Source organism: Eriocheir sinensis, unplaced genomic scaffold (assembly GCF_024679095.1).
Source record: "Eriocheir sinensis breed Jianghai 21 unplaced genomic scaffold, ASM2467909v1 Scaffold8, whole genome shotgun sequence".
NCBI lineage: Eukaryota > Metazoa > Arthropoda > Malacostraca > Decapoda > Varunidae > Eriocheir > Eriocheir sinensis.
The window spans coordinates 880,236-904,133 of NW_026112164.1; positions in this window are offsets into that span (position 1 = coordinate 880,236).

Here is a 23,898-nt window from a genome sequence, read left to right on the forward strand (position 1 = left end):
TACATAATTTCATGTGTATTTTGTATATATATTTCTATAGAAATCTACGTTATTTTAAGTGTATTCGTATATATATTTTGAAACAAATTTACATTGTTTTATATGTATTTTTGAATATCTCTTTCAATACAAATTTACCTTACTGTATATGCATTTTGAATATTTATTTCAATACAAATTTAAATATTTTATGTGTATTTTGGTATATATATTTTTAAAATAAATGCGCTATTTTATGGGAATTTTGCATCTTTCTTTTCATACAAATTTACATTATTTTGTTGATATTCTCTGTATTTATTTTGATACGATTTTACATTATTCTATTTCTTTTTTGTATATATTTTTTTTTATACACATTTACATTATTTAATGTGTATCTTGCATATATATTTTATACAAATTTACGTTATTTAAGTGTATTTGTTTATATATTTTCATTCAAATTTACATTATTTTATGTGTATTTTGTATATGTATTTCAATACAAATTTACCTAATTTTATGTGTATTTTGTATATTTCTTTTCATACAAATTTTAACTATTTTTGTGTATTTTTGTGTATAGTTTTGTACAAATTTAGGTTATTTTATGTACGCATTTACATTATTTAATGTGTGTTTTGTATATATATTTTTATGCAAATTTACTTTATTTTATGTGCATTTATGTAAGTTTTTACTGAAATAGATATTCAAAATACATATAAAACAATGTAAATTTGTCTCAAAATATATATACGAATACACATAAAATAACATTGATTTCTATAAAAATATATACAAAATACACATAAAATGAAGTAAATACGTATAAAAAAATGAATACAAAATACATATAAAATAATGTAAAATCGTATCAAAATAAATAAACAAAATACTAATAAAAGAATGTGAATTTGTATAAATATAAATATACAAAATACACATAAAATATCGTAAATTTGTATAAACTATATACAAAAATACACAGAAGTAATTAAAGTTGTAGGAAAATAGATATATAAAATACAGCTAAAATAAACTAAATTTGAATTGAAATATATATACATAATACATAAAATAATGTAAATTTATATCAAAATATTTATACAAATACATATAATAACGTAGATTTGTTTAAACAAAATACACATTAAGTATATATATCTTATACAAATTTACGTTAATATAAGTGTATTTGTTTATATATTTTCATTCAAATTTATATTATTTTATGTGTATTTTGTATATGTATTTCAATATAAATTTACCTAATTTTATGTGTATTTTGTATATTTATTTTCATACAAATTTCATTTATTTTTGTGTATTTTTATATATAGTTTTATACAAATGTACGTTATTTTATATGCATTTTGTATATGTATTTTCATACAAATACACATTCTTTTATTGATATTTTCCTTATTTATTTTGACACGAATTTACATTATTTAATGTGTATTTTGTATATACATTTTTATACGTATTTACATCATTTCATGTGTATTTTGTATATATATTTCTATAGAAATCTACGTTATTTTATGTGTATTCGTATATATATTTTGAAACAAATTCTACATTAGTTTATATGTATTTTGTATATATATTTCATTACAAATTTGCCTTATTTTATGTTTATTTTTATATCTATTTTCATTCAAATTCAAATCATTTTATGTGTATATATTTATTTGTATTTACGTTATTTTATGTGTATTTTCTATATATATTTTCATTCAAAATTACATATATCGTTATTCTGTTCATTTATTTCTATACGAATTTAGATTATTTCATGTGTATTTTCTATACATATACTATATATATATATATATATATATATATATATATATATATATATAGATATATATATATATATATATATATATATATATATATATATATATATATATATATTCCTACAAATATACATTGTTTTATTGGAATTTTGTTTATTTGTTTTGATACGAATTTACATTATTTTATGTGTATTTTGTAAATATATTTTTCTACGTATTTAGGTTCTTTTATCGGAAATTTGTTTATTGATTTTGATACGAATTTTCATTATTTTATGTATTATATATATATATATATATATATATATATATATATATATATATATATATATATATATATATATATATATATATATATATATATATATATATATATATATATATATATATATATATATATATATATTTATTTACATAAATTTATATGTATTTTAATATATTTTCATAGAAATTTACTCTATTTTATGTGTATTCGTATATATATTTTGATACAAATTTACATTATTTATGTGTATTTCGCATATCTATTTCAATACAAATTTTCTTTATTGTATGTGCCTTTTGTATATTTATTTTGATACAAATTTAATTATTTTATATGTATTTTTGTATATACATTTTAAACAAATATGCGTTATTATATGGGTATTTTGCATCTTTATTTTCATACAAATTTACATTATTTTATTGATAGTCTGTTTATTTATTTTGATACGATTTTACGTTATTCTGTGTATTTTGTATAAATATTTTTAGACATATTTACATTATTTAATGTATATTTTGTACATATATTTCATGGAAATTTACGTTATCTTATGTGTATTTGTTTATATAGTTTCATACAAATTTACATTATTTTATGTGTATTTTGTATATGTATTTCAATAAAAATTTGCCTAATTTCATGTGTATTTTGCATATCTGTTTTCAAACAAATTTAAATTATTTTTGTGTATTTTTGTATATATTTTTATTCAAATTTTTGTTATTTTATCTGTATTTTGTATATATATTTTCCTACAAATATACATTCTTTTAGAGGAAATTTTGTTTATTTATTTTGATACGAATTTACATTATTTTATGTGTATTTTGTATATATAGTTTTCTATGTATTTACATTATTTAATGTGTGTTTTGTATATAAATTTTCAAAAAAATTTACGTTATTTTATTGTGTGTATTCGTATATATTTTGATACAAATTTACTTTATTTTATGTGTTTTTTGCATATCTATTTCAATAAAAATCTACCTAATTGTATGTGTATTTTGTATATTTATTTTAATACAAATTTAATTATTTCATATGTATTTTTTTATATATTTTTTCTTAAATATGAGTTATTTTATGGGTATATTGCATCTTTAATTTTATAAATTTTTACATTACGTACATATCTTTTATACGTATTTATATTATTTAATGTGTATTTTGTTTATATATTTTTATACAAATTTACGTTATTATATGTGTATTTGAATATATATTTTGATACAAATTTACATTATTTTATGTATTTTCTATATTTATTTCAATTCAAATTTAGCTTATTTTATGTGTCTTTTGTATATCTATTTTCATACAATTTTTTTTTGTTTATTTTTGTATATAGTTTTATACAATTTTACGTTATTTTATGTTTATTTTGTATATTTATATTTTTACTAGTATAGATTCTTTTTTTGGTTTTTAGTTTATTTATTTTGATACGAATTTACATTATGTATTATTTTATGTTGTATACATTTTCTTATACGTATTTACTTCATTTTAAGTGTATTTTGTATATATTTTTATAGAAATCTACGTTATTTTATGTGTATTCGTACATATATTTTGAAAGAAATTTACATTGATTTATATGTATTTTGCATATCTATTTCAATACAAATTTACCTTATTGTATGTTCATTTTGTATATCTATTGTAATACAAATTTAAATATTTTATGTGTATTTTGGTATATATATTTTCATAAAAAATGCGTTGTTTTATGGGTATTTTGCATCTTTATTTTCATACAAATTTACATTATTTTATTAATATTCTGTGTATTTATTTTGATACTATTTTACATTATTCTATTTGTCTTTTGTATATATTTTTTATACATATTTACATTATTTAATGTGTATTTTATATATATATATATATATATATATATATATATATATATATATATATATATATATATATATATATATATATATATATATATTTATTTTTTTTTTTTTTATTTTATGTGTATTTTGCTTTATTTTATTATTTTCATACAAATTTACATTGGCGCCATTTTATTGGCTATTCTGTGTATTTATTTTGATATAATTTTACATTATTCTATGTGTCTTTGTATATATATTTTATACACTCATTTACATTATTTTATGTGTATTTATATATATATATATATATATATATATATATATATATATATATAGATATATATATATATATATATATATATATATATATATATATATATATATATTTCATACAAATTTACGTTTTTTTAAGTGTATTTGTTTATATATTTTCACTCAAATTTACATTATTTTATGTGTATTTTGTATATGTATTTCAATACAAATTTAAATATTTTTTGTGTATTTTGGTATATATATTTTTATAAAAAATGCGCTATTTTATGGGAATTTTGCATCTTTCTTTTAATACAAATTTACATTATTTTATTGATATTCTGTGTATTTATATTGATAGGATTTTACATTATTCTATTTCTTTTTTGTATATATTTTTTTATACACATTTACATTATTTAATGTGTATCTGCTGGTAAACTCTGGAACAATCTTCCTTCATCTGTATTTCCTCCTGCCTACGACTTGAACTCTTTCAAGAGGAGGGTATCAGGACACCTCTCCTCCTGTATTTGATCTTCCTTTCGGCCACCTCTTTTGTTTTACTTTAGGAGCAGCGAGTAGCGGGCTTTTTTTTTATTATTGTTTTCTTTTTTTGTTGCCCTTGAGCTGCCTCCTTTGTTGTAAAAAAAAAAAAAAAATCTTGCATATATATTTTATACAAATTTACATTATTTTAAGTGTATTTGTTTATATATTTTCATTCAAATTTACATTATTTTATGTGTATTTTGTATATGTATTTCAATTCAAATTTACCAATTTTTTTGTGTATTTTGTATATTTATTTTCATACAAATTTAAAATATTTTTTTGTATTTTTGTATATAGTTTGATGCAAATTTAGGTTATTTTATGTGTATTTTGTATATCTATTTTCATACAAATACACTTTCTTTTATTAATATTTTGTTTATTTATTTTGACGCGAATTTACATTATTTAATGTGTATTTTGTATATATATTTTTACACGTATTTACATCATCTCATGTGTATTTTGTATATATATTCCTATAGAAATCAACGTTATTTTATGTGTATTCGTATATATTTTCTGAAACAAATTTACACTGTTTTTGGTGTATTTTCCGTACTTTTTCAATACAAATTAACCTTATTGTATATGCATTTTGTATATTAATTTTCATACAAATTTAATTATTCTATGTGTATTTTTGTATATGTATTTTTAAAAAAAATATGCTTTATTTTATGGGTATTTTGCATCTTTATTTTCATACAAATTTAAATTATTTTATTGATATTCTGTGTACTTATTTTGATACGATTTTACATTATTCTATGTGTATTTAGTATATATATTTTATACAAATGTACGTTATTTTATGTGTATTTGTTTTCATTTCATACAAATTTACATAATTTAACGTGTATTTTGTACATGTATTTAAATACAAATTTAACTAATTATATGTGTATTTTGTATATCTATTTTCATACAAATTGATATTATTATTTTTTTTTTGTATATATTTTTATACAAATTTTCGTTATTTTATGTGTATTTTGGGGATTTATTTTCATATAAATATACGTTTTTTATCGGAATTTTGTTTATTTATTTTGATACGAATTTACATTATTTTAGGTGTATTTGATATATATATTTTTATACTTATTTACATCATTTGATATGTATTGTGTATGTATATTTTCATAGAAATTTACTCTATTTTAGGTGTATTCGTATATATATTTTGATACAAATTTACATTATTTATGTGTATTTTGCATATCTATTTAAATACAAATTTACTTTATTGTGTATATATATTTTTATACATTATTTAATGTTTATTTTGAATATATATTTTTATACTAATTCATGTTATTTTATGTGTATTTGTATTTATATTTTCATACAAAATTATATTATTTTATGTGTATTTTGTACATATATTTCATTACAAATTTACCTTATTTATGTTTATTTTGTATATTTATTTCATTCAATTTTAAAATATTTTAAGTGTATATTTGTATTTGTATTCAGGTTATTTTATGTGTATTTTCTGTATATATTTTCATCCAAAATTCCATTATTTTTTTGGTATTTTGTTAATTTGATTCGATACAAATTTAGATTATTTCATTGGTATTTTGTATACATATTTTTATACGCATGTACATTATTTAATGTATGTTTTGTAGATATATTTTTATGCAAATCTACATTCTTTTATTGATATTCTGTGTATTTATTTTGATACGATTTTACATTATTCTATGTATATTTTGTATATATATTTTATACAAATGTACGTTATTTTATGTGAATTTGTTTTAATTTCATACAAATTTACATTATTTTATGTGTATTTTGTATATGTATTTCAATACAAATTTACCTAATTTTATGTTTATTTTGTATATTTATTTTCATTCAAATTTAAATTAGTGTTGTGTATTTTTGTATATAGTTTTATACTAATTTACGTTATTTTATTTGTATTTTGTATATCTATTTTCAAACAAATACACATTCTTTTATTGATATTTTGTTTATTTATTTTGACGCGAGTTTACATTATTTAATGTGTAATTTGTATATATATTTTTATACGTATTTACATCATTTCATGTGTATTTTGTATATATATTGTTAAATAAATCAATGTTATTTTATGCGTATTCGTATATATATTTTTAAACAAATTTACACTGATTTACGTGTATTTTGCATATTTTTTCAATACAAATTTACCTTATTGTATGTGCATTTTGTATATTAATTTTAATACAAAAACACATTCTTTTATTGATATTTTAATTATTTATTTTGACACGAATTTAAATTATTTAATGTGTATTTTGTATATATATTTTTATACTTATTTACTACATTTCATTTGTATTTTGAATATATATTTATATAGAAATCTACGTTATTTTATGTGTATTCGTATATATATTTTGAACAAATTTACATTATTTTATGTGTATTTTGTATATATATTTCATTATAAATTTGCCTTATTTTAAGTTTATTTTTATATCTATTTTCATTCAAATTCAAATCATTTTATGTGTATATATTCATTTGTATTTACGTTATTTTATGTGTATTTTCTATATATATTTTCATACAAAATTACATTATTTTATCGGTATTTTGTTCATTTATTTCGATACGAATTTAGATTATTTCATGTGTATTTTCTATACATATACATATAGAGTAAATTTCTGTGAAATATATATTCAAAATACATCTAAAATTATGTAAATAAGTATAAAAATATATATCAAATACACCTAAAAAAAATGAAAATTCGTATCAAAATAAATAAATAAAATTCCGATAAAAGAACGTAAATTCGAATTAAAATAAATAAACAAAATACCAATAAAAGAATGTGTATTTGGATAAATATAAATATACAAAATACACATACAAAATAAACATAAAATAAGGTAGATTTGTAATAAAATATATGTACAAAATACACATAAAATAATGTAAATTTATATGAAAATATATATACAAATACACACAAAATACCATGAGTTTGTATAAAAATATATATTCAAAATAAATATTAAATAATGGAAAAGCGTATAAAAATATATATACAAAGTACATATAAAATAATGTAAATTCGTATCAATATAAATCAACAAAACACCAGTAAAATAATATATGTTTATATATATTTATTTAGAAATCTACGTTATTTTATGTGTATTTTACAAATACACATTCTTTTATTTTATTGTTTATTTACATTTATACGAATTTACATTATTTTATGTGTATTTTGTATACATTTTTTATACGTATTTACTTAATATTATGTGTATTTTGTATATTTATTTTCATACAAATTGAAATTATTTTTGTTTATTTTTTTATATATTTTCAAACAAATTTTCGTTATTTTATGTGTATTTTGTATATTTATTTTTTCTACAAATATACGTTCTTTTATCTGAATTTTGTTTTTTGAATTTGAAACGAATTTATCTTATTTTTTATATCTATTTTCATACAAATTAAAATACTTCTGTGTGTTTTTGTAATACACAGAAATACACTTAAAATAACGTAAATTTGTATAAGATATATATGCAAGATACACATTAAATAAAGTAAATGTGTATAAAAAATATATATACAAAAAACAAATAGAATAATGTAAAATCGTATCAAAATAAATACACAGAATATCAATAAAATAATGTAAATTTGTATGAAAATATAGATACAAAATTCCGAAAAATTATCGCATTTTTTATGAAAATATATTTACCAAAATACACATAAAATATTTAAATTTGTATTGAAATAAATATGCAAAATGCATATACAGTAAGGTAAATTTGTATTGAAAGAGATATTCAAAAATACATATAAAACAATGTAAATTTGTTTCAAAATATATATACGAATACACATAAAATAAAGTAGATTTCTATAGAAATATATATTCAAAATACATGAAATTATGTAAATACGTATAAAATATATATACAAAATACATATCAAATAATGTAAATTCGTGTCAAAATAAATAAACAAAATATCATGAAAAGAATGTGTATTTTTATGAAAATAGATAATAGATAATAAATTTGTATAAAATATATATGCAAGATACTCATTAAATAATGTAAATATGTATAAAAAAGTATATACAAAAAACAAATAGAATAACGTAACATCGTATCAAAATAAATACACCGAATATTAATAAAATAATGTAAATTTGCATGAAAATAAAGATGCAAAACTCCCATAAAATAGCGCATTTCTTATAAAAATATATATTCCAAAATACACATTAAATATTTAAATTTGCATTGAAATAAATATACAAAATGCACATACAATAAGGTAAATTTGTATTGAAAGAGATATGCAAAAATACATATAAAACAATGTAAATTTGTTTCAAAATATATATACGAATACAAATAAAAAAACGTAGATTTCTATAAAAATATATATACAAAATACACATAAAATTAAGTAAATACGTATAAAAAAAATATACAAAATACACATAAAATAATGTAATTTCGAATTAAAATAAATGTAAATTTGAATGAAAATATAAAAACAAATACACTTAAAATAACGTAAATTTGTATAAAATATATATGCAAGATACACATTAAATAATGTAAATGTGTATAAAAAAATATATACAATAAACAAATAGAAAAATGTAAAATCGTATCAATATAAATGTACAAAATACACATACAAAATAAACATAAAATAAGGTAAATTTGTAATGAAATATATGAACAAAATACACATAAAATAATGTAAATTTATATGAAAATATATATACAAATACACATAAAATACCATGAATTTGTATAAAATTAAATATTCAAAATAAATATTAAATAACGTAAATACGTATAAAAATATATATACAAAGTACATATAAAATAATGTAAATTCGTATCAATATAAATGAACAAAATACCAATAAAATAATATATATTTGAATGAAAATAGATTTACAAAATACACATAACCTAACTAAAATTTGTATTGAAATATATACAAAAATACATAAAAATAATTTGAGTTTGTATGAAAATAGATATTCAAAATACACATAAAAATAGGTAAATTTCTTTTGAAATATATATACAAAATTCCCATAAAATATTGTAAATTTGTATCAAAATATATAAACAAACACACATAAAATAACGTCAAATCGTATCAAAATGAATGAGCAGAATATCAATAAAATAACGTAAATTTGTATGTAAATAAAGATGCAAAATTACCATAAAATAAAGCATATTTTTATAAAAATACATATAGAAAAATACACTTAGAATAATTAAATTTGTATTAAAAATAATATACAAAATGAATATACAATAAATTTAAATGTGATTATATTAAATGAAATAAATATACAAAATAAACATAAAATAAGGTAAATTTGTAATAAAATATATGTAAGAATACAGATAAAATAATATAAATTTGTATGAAAATATATATTCAAATACACATAAAATAACATGAATTTGTATAAAATTTGTTTCAAAATATATACGAATACACACAATAAAATAACGTAAATTTTTATGAAAATGTATATATAAAATGCACATAAAAAAATTTAAATACGTAGAAAAATATATATACAAAATACACATAAAATAATGTAAATTCGTAAAAATTAAATACAAAATTCAATAAAAGAATGTATATTTGTAGGAAAATATATATACAAAAAACAAATAAAATAACTAGAATTTGTATAAAAATATATACAAAAATACACAAAAATAATTTAAATTTGTTTGGAAATAGATATGCAAAATACACATAAAGTTAGGCAAATTTGTATTGAAATACATTTACAAGACTCACATAAAATAATGTAAATTTGTATGAAATTATATCATCAAATACATATAACATAACGTAGGTTGGGATAAGTTATATATTCAAAGTATACATTAAATATTTTAAATATGTTTAAAAATATATTATATTATATATATTTTTATTGATATTTGCGTTATTTATGTGTATTTTGTATATGTTTTCTCATAGAAATTTACATTATTTTATTGGTATTTTGTCTATTTATTTTGATACGAATTACATGATTATTTGTGTATTTTGTACATTTTTTTATACGTATTTACATTATTTAATGTGTATTTTGTTTATATATTTTTATACAAATTTACGTTATTATATGTATATTTGTATAAGTATTTTGATACAAATTTACATTATTTTATGTATTTTGTAAATATATTTCAATTCAAATTTAGCTTATTTTATGAGTATTTTGTATATCTATTTATTTTAATACAAAATCAAATATTTTATGTTTTTTCGTATATATATTTTTATAAAAAATGCATTATTTTATGGGTATTTTGCATCTTAATTTTCATACAAATTTACATTATTTTATTAATATTTTCTGTGTTTATTTTGTTACGATTTTGCATTATTTTATTTGTGTTTTGTATATATATTTTTTATACATATTTACATTATTTAATGTGTTTTTTGTATATATATTTGATACAAATTTACGTTATTTTAAGTCTATATGTTTATATATTTTCATTCAAATTTACATCATTTTATGTGTATTTTGTATATGTATTTCAATACAAATTTACCTAATTTTAAATGTTTTTTGTTTATTTATTTTTATACAAGTTTAAATTATTTTTGTGTATTTTTGTATATAGTTTTATACAAATTTAGGTTATTTTATGTGTATTTGGATATCTATTTTCATACAAATACACATTCTTTTCATGATATTTTGTTTATTTATATATATATATATATATATATATATATATATATATATATATATATATATATATATATATATATATATATATATATATATATATATATATATATATATATATATATATATATATATATATATATATATATATATATATATTTATATTTATATATATATATATTTATGTATATATATATATTTATCCAAAGTTAATTTTTTTTACGTTTATTTTTGGACATATATTTTTATAGAAATTAGCGTTATTTTATATGTATTTGTATATGTTTTCTCATACAAATTTACATTATTTTATTGCTATTTTGTTTATTTAGTTTGATACGAATTACTTGATTATATGTGTATATTGTACATATTTTTTATACGTATTTACATTACTTAATGTGTATTTTGTTTATATATTTTTAAACAAATTTACGTTATTATATGTATTTTTATAATTATTTTTATACAAATTTACATTATTTTATGTATTTTGTATATACATTTCAATTCAAATTTTGCTTATTTTATCGGTATTTTGTATATCTATTTTCATACGAATTTAATTACTTCTGTGTATTTTTGTATATAGTTTTATACAAATTTACGTTATTTTATGTGTATTTTGTATATTTATATTTATGCAAATACACATTCTTTTATTGGTATTTTGTTTATTTATTTTGATACGATTTTACAATATTTTATGTGTATTTTGTATACATTTTTTTATACGTATTTACTTCATTTTACGTGTATTTTGTATATATATTTTTATACAAATCTACCTTATTTTATGTGTATTCGTATATATTTTGAAACAAATTTACATTGTTTTATATGTATTTTGCATATCTATTTCAATACAGATTTACCTTATTGTATGTGTGTTTTGTATATTTATTTTAATACAAATAAAAAAATTTATGTGTATTTTTGTATATATATTTAAAAAAAATGCGTTATTTTATGGGTATTTTCCTTCTTTATTTTCATACAAATTTACTTTATTTTATTAATATTCTGTGTATTTATTTTGATACGATTTTACATTATTCTATTTGTTTTTTGTATATATTTTTTTTTACAAATTTACGTTATTTTAAGTGTATTTGTTTATGTATTTTCATTCAAATTTACATTATTTTATGTGTATTTTGTATATGTATTTCAATACAAATTTACCTGTTTTTATATGTTTTTTGTATATTTATTTTCATACAAGTTTAAATTATTTTTGTGTATTTTTGTTTATAGTTTTATACAAATTTAGGTTATTTTATGTGTATTTTGTATATCTATTTTCACACAAATACACATTCTTTTCATGATATTTTGTTTATTTATTTTGACACGAATTAACATTATTTAATGTGTATTTTGTATATATATTTTTATACGTATTTACATTATTTCAAGTGTATTTTGTATATATATTTCTATAGAAACAAATTTACATTGTTTTATGTGTATTTTGCATATTTTTTCAATACAAATTTACCTTATTGTATGTGCATTTTGTATATTAATTTTAATACAAATTTGATTAATCTATGTGTATTTTTGTATATGTATTTTTATAAAAATATGCTTTATTTTATGGGTATTTTGCATCTTTATTTTCATACAAATTTACATTATTTTATTGATAATCTCTGTATTTATTTTAATATGATTTTTCATTATTCTATGTGTATATTGTATATATATTTTAGATAAAATGTGTTTGTTTTCATTTCATACAAATCTACATTATTTTATGTATTTTTTGTACATGTATACACATAAAATATTTAAATTTGTATTGAAATAAATATACAAAATGCACATACAATAAGGTAAACTTCTATTGAAAGAGATATGCAAAAATACATATAAAACAATGTAAATTTGTTTCAAAATATATATACGAATACACATAAAATAACGTAGATTTCTATAAAAATATATGTACAAAATACACATAAAATTAAGTAAATACGTATAAAAAAATGTAAACAAAATACACATAAAATAATGTAAACTCGAAACAAAATAAATAAACAAAATACCAATAAAAGAATGTGTATATGTATAAATATAAATATACAAAATACACATACAAAATAAACATAAAATAAGGTAAATTTGTAATGAAATATATGTACAAAATACACATAAAATAGTGTAAATTTATATGAAAATATATATACAAATACTCATAAAATATAATGAATTTGTATAAAATTATATATTCAAAATAAATATTAAATAATGTAAATGCGTATAAAAATATATATACAAAGTACATATAAAATAATGTAAATTCGTATCAATATAAATCAACAAAATACCAATAAAATAATATATATTTGAATGAAAATAGATTTACAAAATATACATAACATAACTAAAATTTGTTTTGAAATATATACAAAAATACATAAAAATATTTTGAGTTTGTATGAAAATAGATATTCAAAATACATATAAAACTAGGTAAATTTCTTTTGAAATATATATACAAAATATAGTTTTATAAAATTTTACGTTATTTTATGTGAATTTTGTATATTTATATTTATACAAGTAAACATTCTTTTATTGGCATTTAGTTTATTTATTTTGATACGAATCTACATTATTTTATGTGTATTTTGTATACATTTTCTTATACGTATTTACTTCATTTTATTTGAATTTTGTATATATTTTTTTATAGAAATCTACGTTATTTTATGTGTATTCGTATATATATTTTGAAACAAATTTACATTGTTTTATGTGTATTTTGCATATCTATTTCGATACAAATTTACCTTATTGCATGTGCATTTTGTATATTTATTGTAATACAAATTTAAATATTTTGTGTATTTTGGTATATATATTTTCATAAAAAATGCGTTGTTTTATGGGTATTTTGCATCTTTATTTTCATACAAATTTACATTATTTTATTAATATTCTGTGTATTTATTTTGATACTATTTTACATTATTCTATTTGTGTTTTGTATATATTTTTTTATACATATTTACATTATTTAATGTTTATTTTCTATATATATTTCATACAAATTTACGTTATTTTAAGTGTATTTGTTTATATATTTTCATTCAAATTTACAGTATTTTATGTGTATTTTGTATATGTATTTCAATAGAAATTTAACTAGTTTTATGTGTATTTTGTATATATATTTTTATACAAATTTAAATTATTTTTATATATTTTTTTAATAGAGTTTTATACAAATTTACAATATTTTATGTGTATTTTGTATATCTATTTTCATACAAATACACATTCTTTTATTGATATTTTGTTTATTTATTTTGATGCGAATTTACATTATTTAATGTGTATTGTGTATATATATTTTTATACGTATTTACGTCATTTCATGTGTATTTTGTATATATATTTCTATAGAAATATACGTTATTTTATGTGTATTCGTATATATATTTTGAAACAAATATACATTGTTTTATGTGCATTTTGTATATTTTTTCAATAAAAATTCCCCTTATGGTACATGTATTTTGTATATAAATTTTAATACAAATTCAATTATTCTATGTGTATTCTTGTATATGTATTTTTAAAAAAATATGCTTTATTTTATGGGTATTTTGCATCTTTATTTTCATACAAAATTACATTATTTTATTGATATTCTGTGTATTTATTTTGATACGATTTTACATTAATCTATGTATATTTTGTATATCTATTTTATACAAATGTACGTTATTTTATGTGAATTTGTTTTCATTTCATACAAATTTACATTATTTTATGTGTATTTTGTACATGTATTTAAATACAAATTTAACTAATTATATGTGTATTTTGTATATCTATTTTCATACAAATTGAAATTTATTTTTTTGTTTTTTTGTATATACTTTTATTCAAATTTACGTAATTTTATGTGTATTTTGTATATTTATTTTCTTACATATATACGTTTTTTTTTATCAGAATTTTGTTTATTTATTTTGATACGAATTTTCATTTTTTAGGTGTATTTGATATATATATTTTTATACTTATTTACATAATTTTATATGTATTTTGAATATATATTTTCATAGAAATTTACAAGGTAAATCTATATTGAAATAGATATGCAAAATAAACATAAAATAATGTAAATTTGTATCAAATCATATACGAATACACACAATAAAATAACGTAATTTTTTATGAAAATGTATATAAAAAAAATTCACATAAAATAATGTAAATACGTAGAAAAATATATATACAAAATACACATAAAATTATGTAAATTCTTATGAGAATAAATGAACAAAATTCCACTAAAAGAATGTATATTAGTAGGAAAATATAAATACAAAATACAAATAAAATAACTAAAATTTGTATAAAAATATATAAAAAATACATAAAAATAATTTAAATTTGTTTGAAAATAGATATGCAAAATACACATAAAATTAGGCAAATCTGTATTGAAATACATATACAAATTACACATAAAGTATTGTAAATTTGTATGAAAATATATAAACAAATACAAATAAAATAGCGTAAATTTATATAAAATATATATACAAAATATACATTAAATAATGTAAATGTGTATAAAAATATATATACAAAATACACGTAGAATAATGTAAAATCGTATCAAAATAAATAAACAGAATATCAATAAAATAATGTAAATTTGTATAAAAATAAAGATGCAAAATACCCAAATAATAACGCATATTTTTACAAAAATTCACATAAAATAATTAAATTTGTATTAAAATAAATATACAAAATACACATACAATATGGTAAATTTGTATTGAAATATATATGGAAAATAAACATAAATAATGTAAATTTGTCTCAAAATATATATACGAATACCCATAAAATAGAGTAAATTTCTATGAAAATATATATTCAAAACACAAATAAAATGATATAAATAAGTATAAAAATATACATATCAAATACACCTAAAATAATGTAAATTCGTATAAAAATAAATAAACAAAATTACGATATAAGATGCAAGATACACATTAAATAATGTAAATATTTAAAAAAAAATATATACAAAAAACAAATAGAATAATGTGAAATCGTATCAAAATAAATACACCGAATATTAATAAAATAATGTAAATTTGAATGAAAATAAAGATGCAAAATTCCCATCAAATAGCGCATTTCTTATAAAAATATATATACCAAAATACACATAAAATATTTAAATTTGTATTGAAATAAATATACAAAATGCACATACAATAAGGTAAATTTGTATTGAAAGAGATATGCAAAAATACATATAAAACAATGTAAATTTGTTTCAAAATATATATATGAATACACATAAAATAACGTAGATTTCTATAAAAATATATATACAAAATACACATAAAATTAAGTAAATACGTATAAAAATAGATATACAAAATACACATAGAATAATGTAAAATTGTTTAAAAAAACAAAAAACAAAACAGAATATAAATAAAATAATATAAATTTGTATGAAAATAAAAATGCAAAATACCCATAAAATAAAGCATATTTTTATAAAAATACATATACAAAAATACACATAGCATAATTAAATTTGTATTAAAATTAATATACAATGCAATATATAATAGGTAAATTTGTTGTGCAAAAATGCAAAAATAACATAGAACATAGAACAGTGTAAATTTATTTCAAAATCTATATCATAACACTCAAAAATCAACGTAGATTAATATATAATATATATACAAATAAATCAATGACAGTAAAAAAAAAAAAAAAAAAAAATATATATATATATAGATATATATATATATATATATATATATATATATATATATATATATATATATATATATATATATATATATATAGATATATATAGATATATATATATATATATATATATATATATATATATATATATATATATATATATATATATATATATATATATATATATATATATATATATATATATATATATATATATATATATATATATATATATATATATATATATATATATATATATATATAAAATACACATTAAATAATGTAAATTCGCGTCAAAGTAAATAAACAAAATATCAATAAAAGAATGTGTATTTGTATGAAAATAGATATACAGTATACACATAAAATCACCTAAATTTGTATAAAACTATACAAAAATACACAAAAATAATTTTAATTTGTATGAAAACAAATATACAAAATACACATAAAATTAGGTAAATTTGAATTGAAATACATTTACAAAATACACATAAAATAATGTAAATTTGAATGAAAATATATAAACAAATACACTTAAAATAACGTAAATTTGTATAAAATATATATAAAAAATACACATTAAATAATGTAAATATGTATAAAAAATATATATACAAAAAACAAATAGAATAATGTGAAATCGTATCAAAATAAATACACCGAATATTAATAAAATAATGTAAATTTGTATGAAAATAAAGATGCAAAATTCCCATCAAATAGCGCATTTCTTATAAAAATATATATACCAAAATACACATAAAATATTTAAATTTGTATTGAAATAAATATAGAAAATGAACATACAATAAGGTAAATTTGTATTGAAAGAGATATGCAAAAATACATATAAAACAATGTAAATTTGTTTCAAAATATATATACGAATACACATAAAATAACGTAGATTTCTATAAAAATATATATACAAAATACACATAAAATTAACTAAATACGTATAAAAATAGATATACAAAATACACAGAATAATGTAAAATTGTTTAAAAAAAAAACAGAATATAAATAAAATATTGTAAATTTGTATGAAAATAAAAATGCAAAATACCCATAAAATAAAGCATATTTTTATAAAAATACATTTACAAAAATACACATAGCATAATTAAATTTGTATTAAAATTAAAATACAAAATGCATATACAATAAGGTAAATTTGTATTGAAAAAATATGTAAATTTATTTCAAAATCTATATACGAATACTCATAAATCAACGTAGATTTCTATAGAAATATATATACAGAATACACATCAAATGATGTAAACACGTATAAAAAAATATATATATATATATATATATATATATATATATATATATATATATATATATATATATATATATATATATATATATATATATATATATATATATATATATATATATATATATATATATATATATATATATATATATATATATATATATATATATATAATACACATTAAATAATGTAAATTCGCGTTAAAGTAAATAATCAAAATATCAATAAAAGAATGTGTATTTGTATGAAAATAGATATACAATATACACATAAAATCACGTAAATTTGTATAAAACTATATACAAAAATACACAAAACTTTTTTTAATTTGTATGAAAATAAATATACAAAATACATATAAAATTAGGTAAATTTGTATTGAAATACATTTACAAAAAACACATAAAATAATGTAAATTTGAATGATAATATATAAACAAATACACTTAAAATAACGTAAATTTGTATAAAATATAGATAAAAAATACACATTAAATAATGTAAATATGTATAAAAGAATATATACAAAACACAAATAGAATAATATAAAATCGTATCAAAATAAATATACAGAATATTAATAAAATAATGTAAATTTGTATGAAAATTAAGATGCAAAATACCCATAAAATAACGCATTTTTTATAAAAATATTTATACCAAGACACACATAAAATATTTGAATTTGTATTAAAATAAATATACAAAATGCACATACAATAAGGTAAATTTGTATTGAAATAGATATGCAAAATACATATAAATCCATGTAAATTTTTTTTTAAATATATATACGAATACACATAAAATAACGTAGATTTCTATGAAAATAAATATACAAAATACACATAAAATGAAGTAAATGCGTATATAAAAAGGTATACAAAATACATATAAAATAATGTAAACTAGTATCAAAATAAATAAACAAAATACTAATAAAAGAATGTGTATTGTATATATATAAATATACAAAATACAAATAAAATAACGTAAATTTATATAAAACTATATGCAAAAATACACAAAAGTAATTAAATTTGTGTGAAAATAGATATACAAAATACATGTGTATTTTGTATATTTATTTTCATAAAAATTGAAATTATTTTTGTTTAATTTTTTTATATATTTTCATACAAATTTTCGTTATTTAATGTGTATTTTGTATATTTATTTTTTCTACAAATATACGTTCTTTTATCTGAATTTTGTTTATTGAATTTGAAACGAATTTACCTTATTTTGTATATTTATTCTCTTACAAATTAAAATACTTCTGTGTATTTTTGTCTATAGTTTTATATAAATTTACGTTATTTTATGTGTATTTTGTATATTTATATTTATACAAATACACATTCTTTTATTGGCATTTTGTATATTTATTTTGATACGAGTTTATATTATTTTATGTGTGTTTTGTATACATATTTTTATACGTATTTACTTCATTTTATGTGTATTTTGTATATATATTTTTATAGAAATCTACGTTATTTTATGTGAATTCGTATATATATTTTGAAACAAATTTACATTGTTTTATATGTATTTTGCTTATCTATTTCAATACAAATTTACCTTATTGTATGTGTTTTTTGTATATTTATTTTAATATAAATTTAATTTTTTTATTTGTATTTTGGTATATATATTTTTACAAATAAAAAAGAATGCGTTATTTTATGGTTATTTTTATAAATATTTTGATACAAATCTACATTATTTTATGTATTTTGTATATACATTTCAATTCAAATTTAGCTTATTTTATCTGTATTTTGTATATCTATTTTCATACGAATTTAATTACTTCTGTGTATTTTTGTACATAGTTTAATACAAATTTACGTTATTTTATGTGTATTTTGTATATTTATATTTATACAAATACTCATTCTTTTATTGGTATTTTGTTTATTTATTTTGATACGAATTTACATTATTTTATGTGTATTTTGTAAACATTTTCTAATACGTATTTACTTCATTTTATGTGTATTTTGTATATTTATATTTTTACAAATACACATTTTTTTATACGTATTTACTTAATTTTATGTGTATTTTGTATATATTTTTTTATAGAAATCTACGTTTTTTTCTTTGTATTCGTTTATATATTTTGAAACAAATTTACATTGTTTTATATGTATCTTGCATATCTATTTCAATACAGATTTACCTTAGTGAATGTGTATTTTGTATATTTATTTTAATACAAATTAATTTTTTCATGTGTATTTTGGTATATATATTTTTATAAAAAATGCGTTATTTAATGGGTATTTTGCATCTTTATTTTCATACAAATTTACATTGTTTTATTAATATTCTGTGTATTTATTTTGATACGATTTTACATTATTCTATTTGTGTTTTGTATATATTTTTTTATACATATTTACATTATTTAATGTGTATTTTGTATATTTTAAAACAAATTTACGTTATTTTATGCGCATCAGTTAAAATATTTTGACACAAATTTACATTATTTTATGTATTTTGTATATATATTTCAATACAAATATAGTTTATTTTATGTATATTTTGTATATCTATTTTCATTTGTATCAAAATAAATAAACAAAATAGCAATAAAATAATGTAAATTTGTATGAGAAAACATATACAAATACACATAAAATAACGCAAATTTCAAAAAAAATATATGTACAAAAATGCACATAAAATAAAGTAAATTTGCAAATTTGTATTGAAATAGATATGCAAAATACATATAAAACAATGTAAATTTGTTTCAAAATATATATACGAATACACATAAAATAACGTAGATTTCTATAAAAATATATACAAAATACACATAAAATGAAGTAAATACGTATAAAAAAATGAATACAAAAAATACATAAAAATCGTATCAAAATAAATAAACAAAATACTAGTAAAAGAATGTGTATTTTTCAAAATATAAATATACAAAATACACATAAAATATCGTAAATTTGTATAAAACTATATACAAAAATACACAGAAGTAATTAAATTTGTATGAAAATATATATACAAAATACAGCTAAAATAAGCTAAATTTGAATTGAAATGTACATACAAAATACATAAAATAATGTAAATCTGTATCAAAATATTTATACAAATGCATATAATAACGTAGATTTGTTTAAAAATATATAAACAAAATACACCTTAAGTAATGTAAATACGTATAAAAAATATGTACAAAATACACATATAATCATGTAATTCGTATCAAAATAAATAAACAAAATAGCAATAAAATAATGTAAATTTGTATGAGAAAACATATACAAATAACGCAAATTTCTATAAAAATATATGTACAAATATGCATATAAAATAAAGTAAATTTGCAAAAAAATATATATACAAAACACACACTAAATAATGTAAATGCGTACATAAAATAACCTAAATTTGTATAAAACTATATACAAAAATACACAAAAATAATTTAAATTTGTTTGAAAAGAAATACACAAAATACACATAAAATTAGGTAAATTTGTATTGAAATACATATACAAAATACACATCAAATAATGTAAATTTGAATGAAAATATATAAACAAATACACTTAAAATAACGTAAATTTGTATGAAATATATATGCAAGATACACATTAAATAATGTAAATATGTATAAAAATATATATATACAAAAAACAAATAGAATAATGTAAAATCGTATCAAAATAAATACACAGAATATGTATAAAATAATGTAAATTTGTATGAAAATAAAGATACAAAATTCCCCAAAAATTATCGCATTTTTTATAAAAACATATTTACCAAAATACACATAAATATTTAAATTTGTATTGAAATAAATATACAAAATGAATAAACAGTAAGGTAAATTTGTATTGAAAGAGATATTCAAAAATACATATAATTCAATGTAAATTTGTTTCAAAATATATATACGAATACACATAAAATAAAGTAGATTTCTATAGAAAAATATATACAAAATATATATGAAATTATGTAAATACGTATAAAAATATATATACAAAATACATATCAAATAATGTAAATTTGTGTCAAAATAAACAAAATATCATGAAAAGAATGTGTATTTGTATGAAAATAGATAATAGATAATAAATTTGTATAAAATATATATGCAAGATACACATTAAATAATGTAAATATGTATAAAAAAGTATATACAAAAAACAAATAGAATAATGTAACATCGTATCAAAATAAATACACCGAATATTAATAAAATAATGTAAATTTGTATGAAAATAAAGATGCAAAATTCCCATAAAATAGCGCATTTCTTATAAAAATTTATATACCAAACTACACATAAAATATTTAAATTTGCATTGAAATAAATATACAAAGTGCACATACAATAAAGGAAATTTGTATTGAAAGAGATATGCAAAAAATACATATAAAACAATGTAAATTTGTTTCAAAATATATATACGAATACAAATATAAAAACGTAGATTACTGTAAAAATATATATACAAAATACACATAAAAGTAAGTAAGTACGTATAAAAAAATGTATACAAAATACACATAAAGTAATGTAATTTCAAATTAAAATAAATGTAAATTTGAATGAAAATATAAAAACAAATACACTTAAAATAACGTAAATTTGTATAAAATATATATGCAAGATACACATTAAATAATGTAAATGTGTATAGAAAAAAAATATATACAAAAAACAAATAGAATAATGTAAAATCGTATCAAAATAAATACACAGAATATCAATAAAATAATGTAAATTTGTATGAAAATAAAGATGCAAAATTCCCAAAAATTATCGCATTTTTTATAAAAATATATATAACAAAATACACATAAAATATTTAAATTTGTATTGAAATAAATATACAAAATGCACATACAGTAAGGTAAATTTGTATTAAAAGAGATATTCAAAAATACATATAAAACAATGTAAATTTGTTTCTAAATATATATACGAATACACATAAAATAAAGTAGATTTCTATAGAAATATATATACAAAATACATATGAAATTATGTAAATACGTATAAAAATATATATACAAAAAACATATTAAATAATGTAAATTCGTGTCAAAATAAATTAACAAAATATCATGAAAAGAATGTGTATTTGTATAAAAATAGATAATAGATAATAAATTTGTATAAAATATATATGCAAGATACTCATTAAATAATGGAAATATGTATAAAAAAGTATATACAAAAAACAAATAGAATAATGTAAATTCGTATCAAAATAAATACACCGAATATTAATAAAATAATGTAAATTTGTATGAAAATAAATATGCAAAATTCCCATAAAATAGCGCATTTCTTATAAAAATATATATACCAAAATACACATAAAATA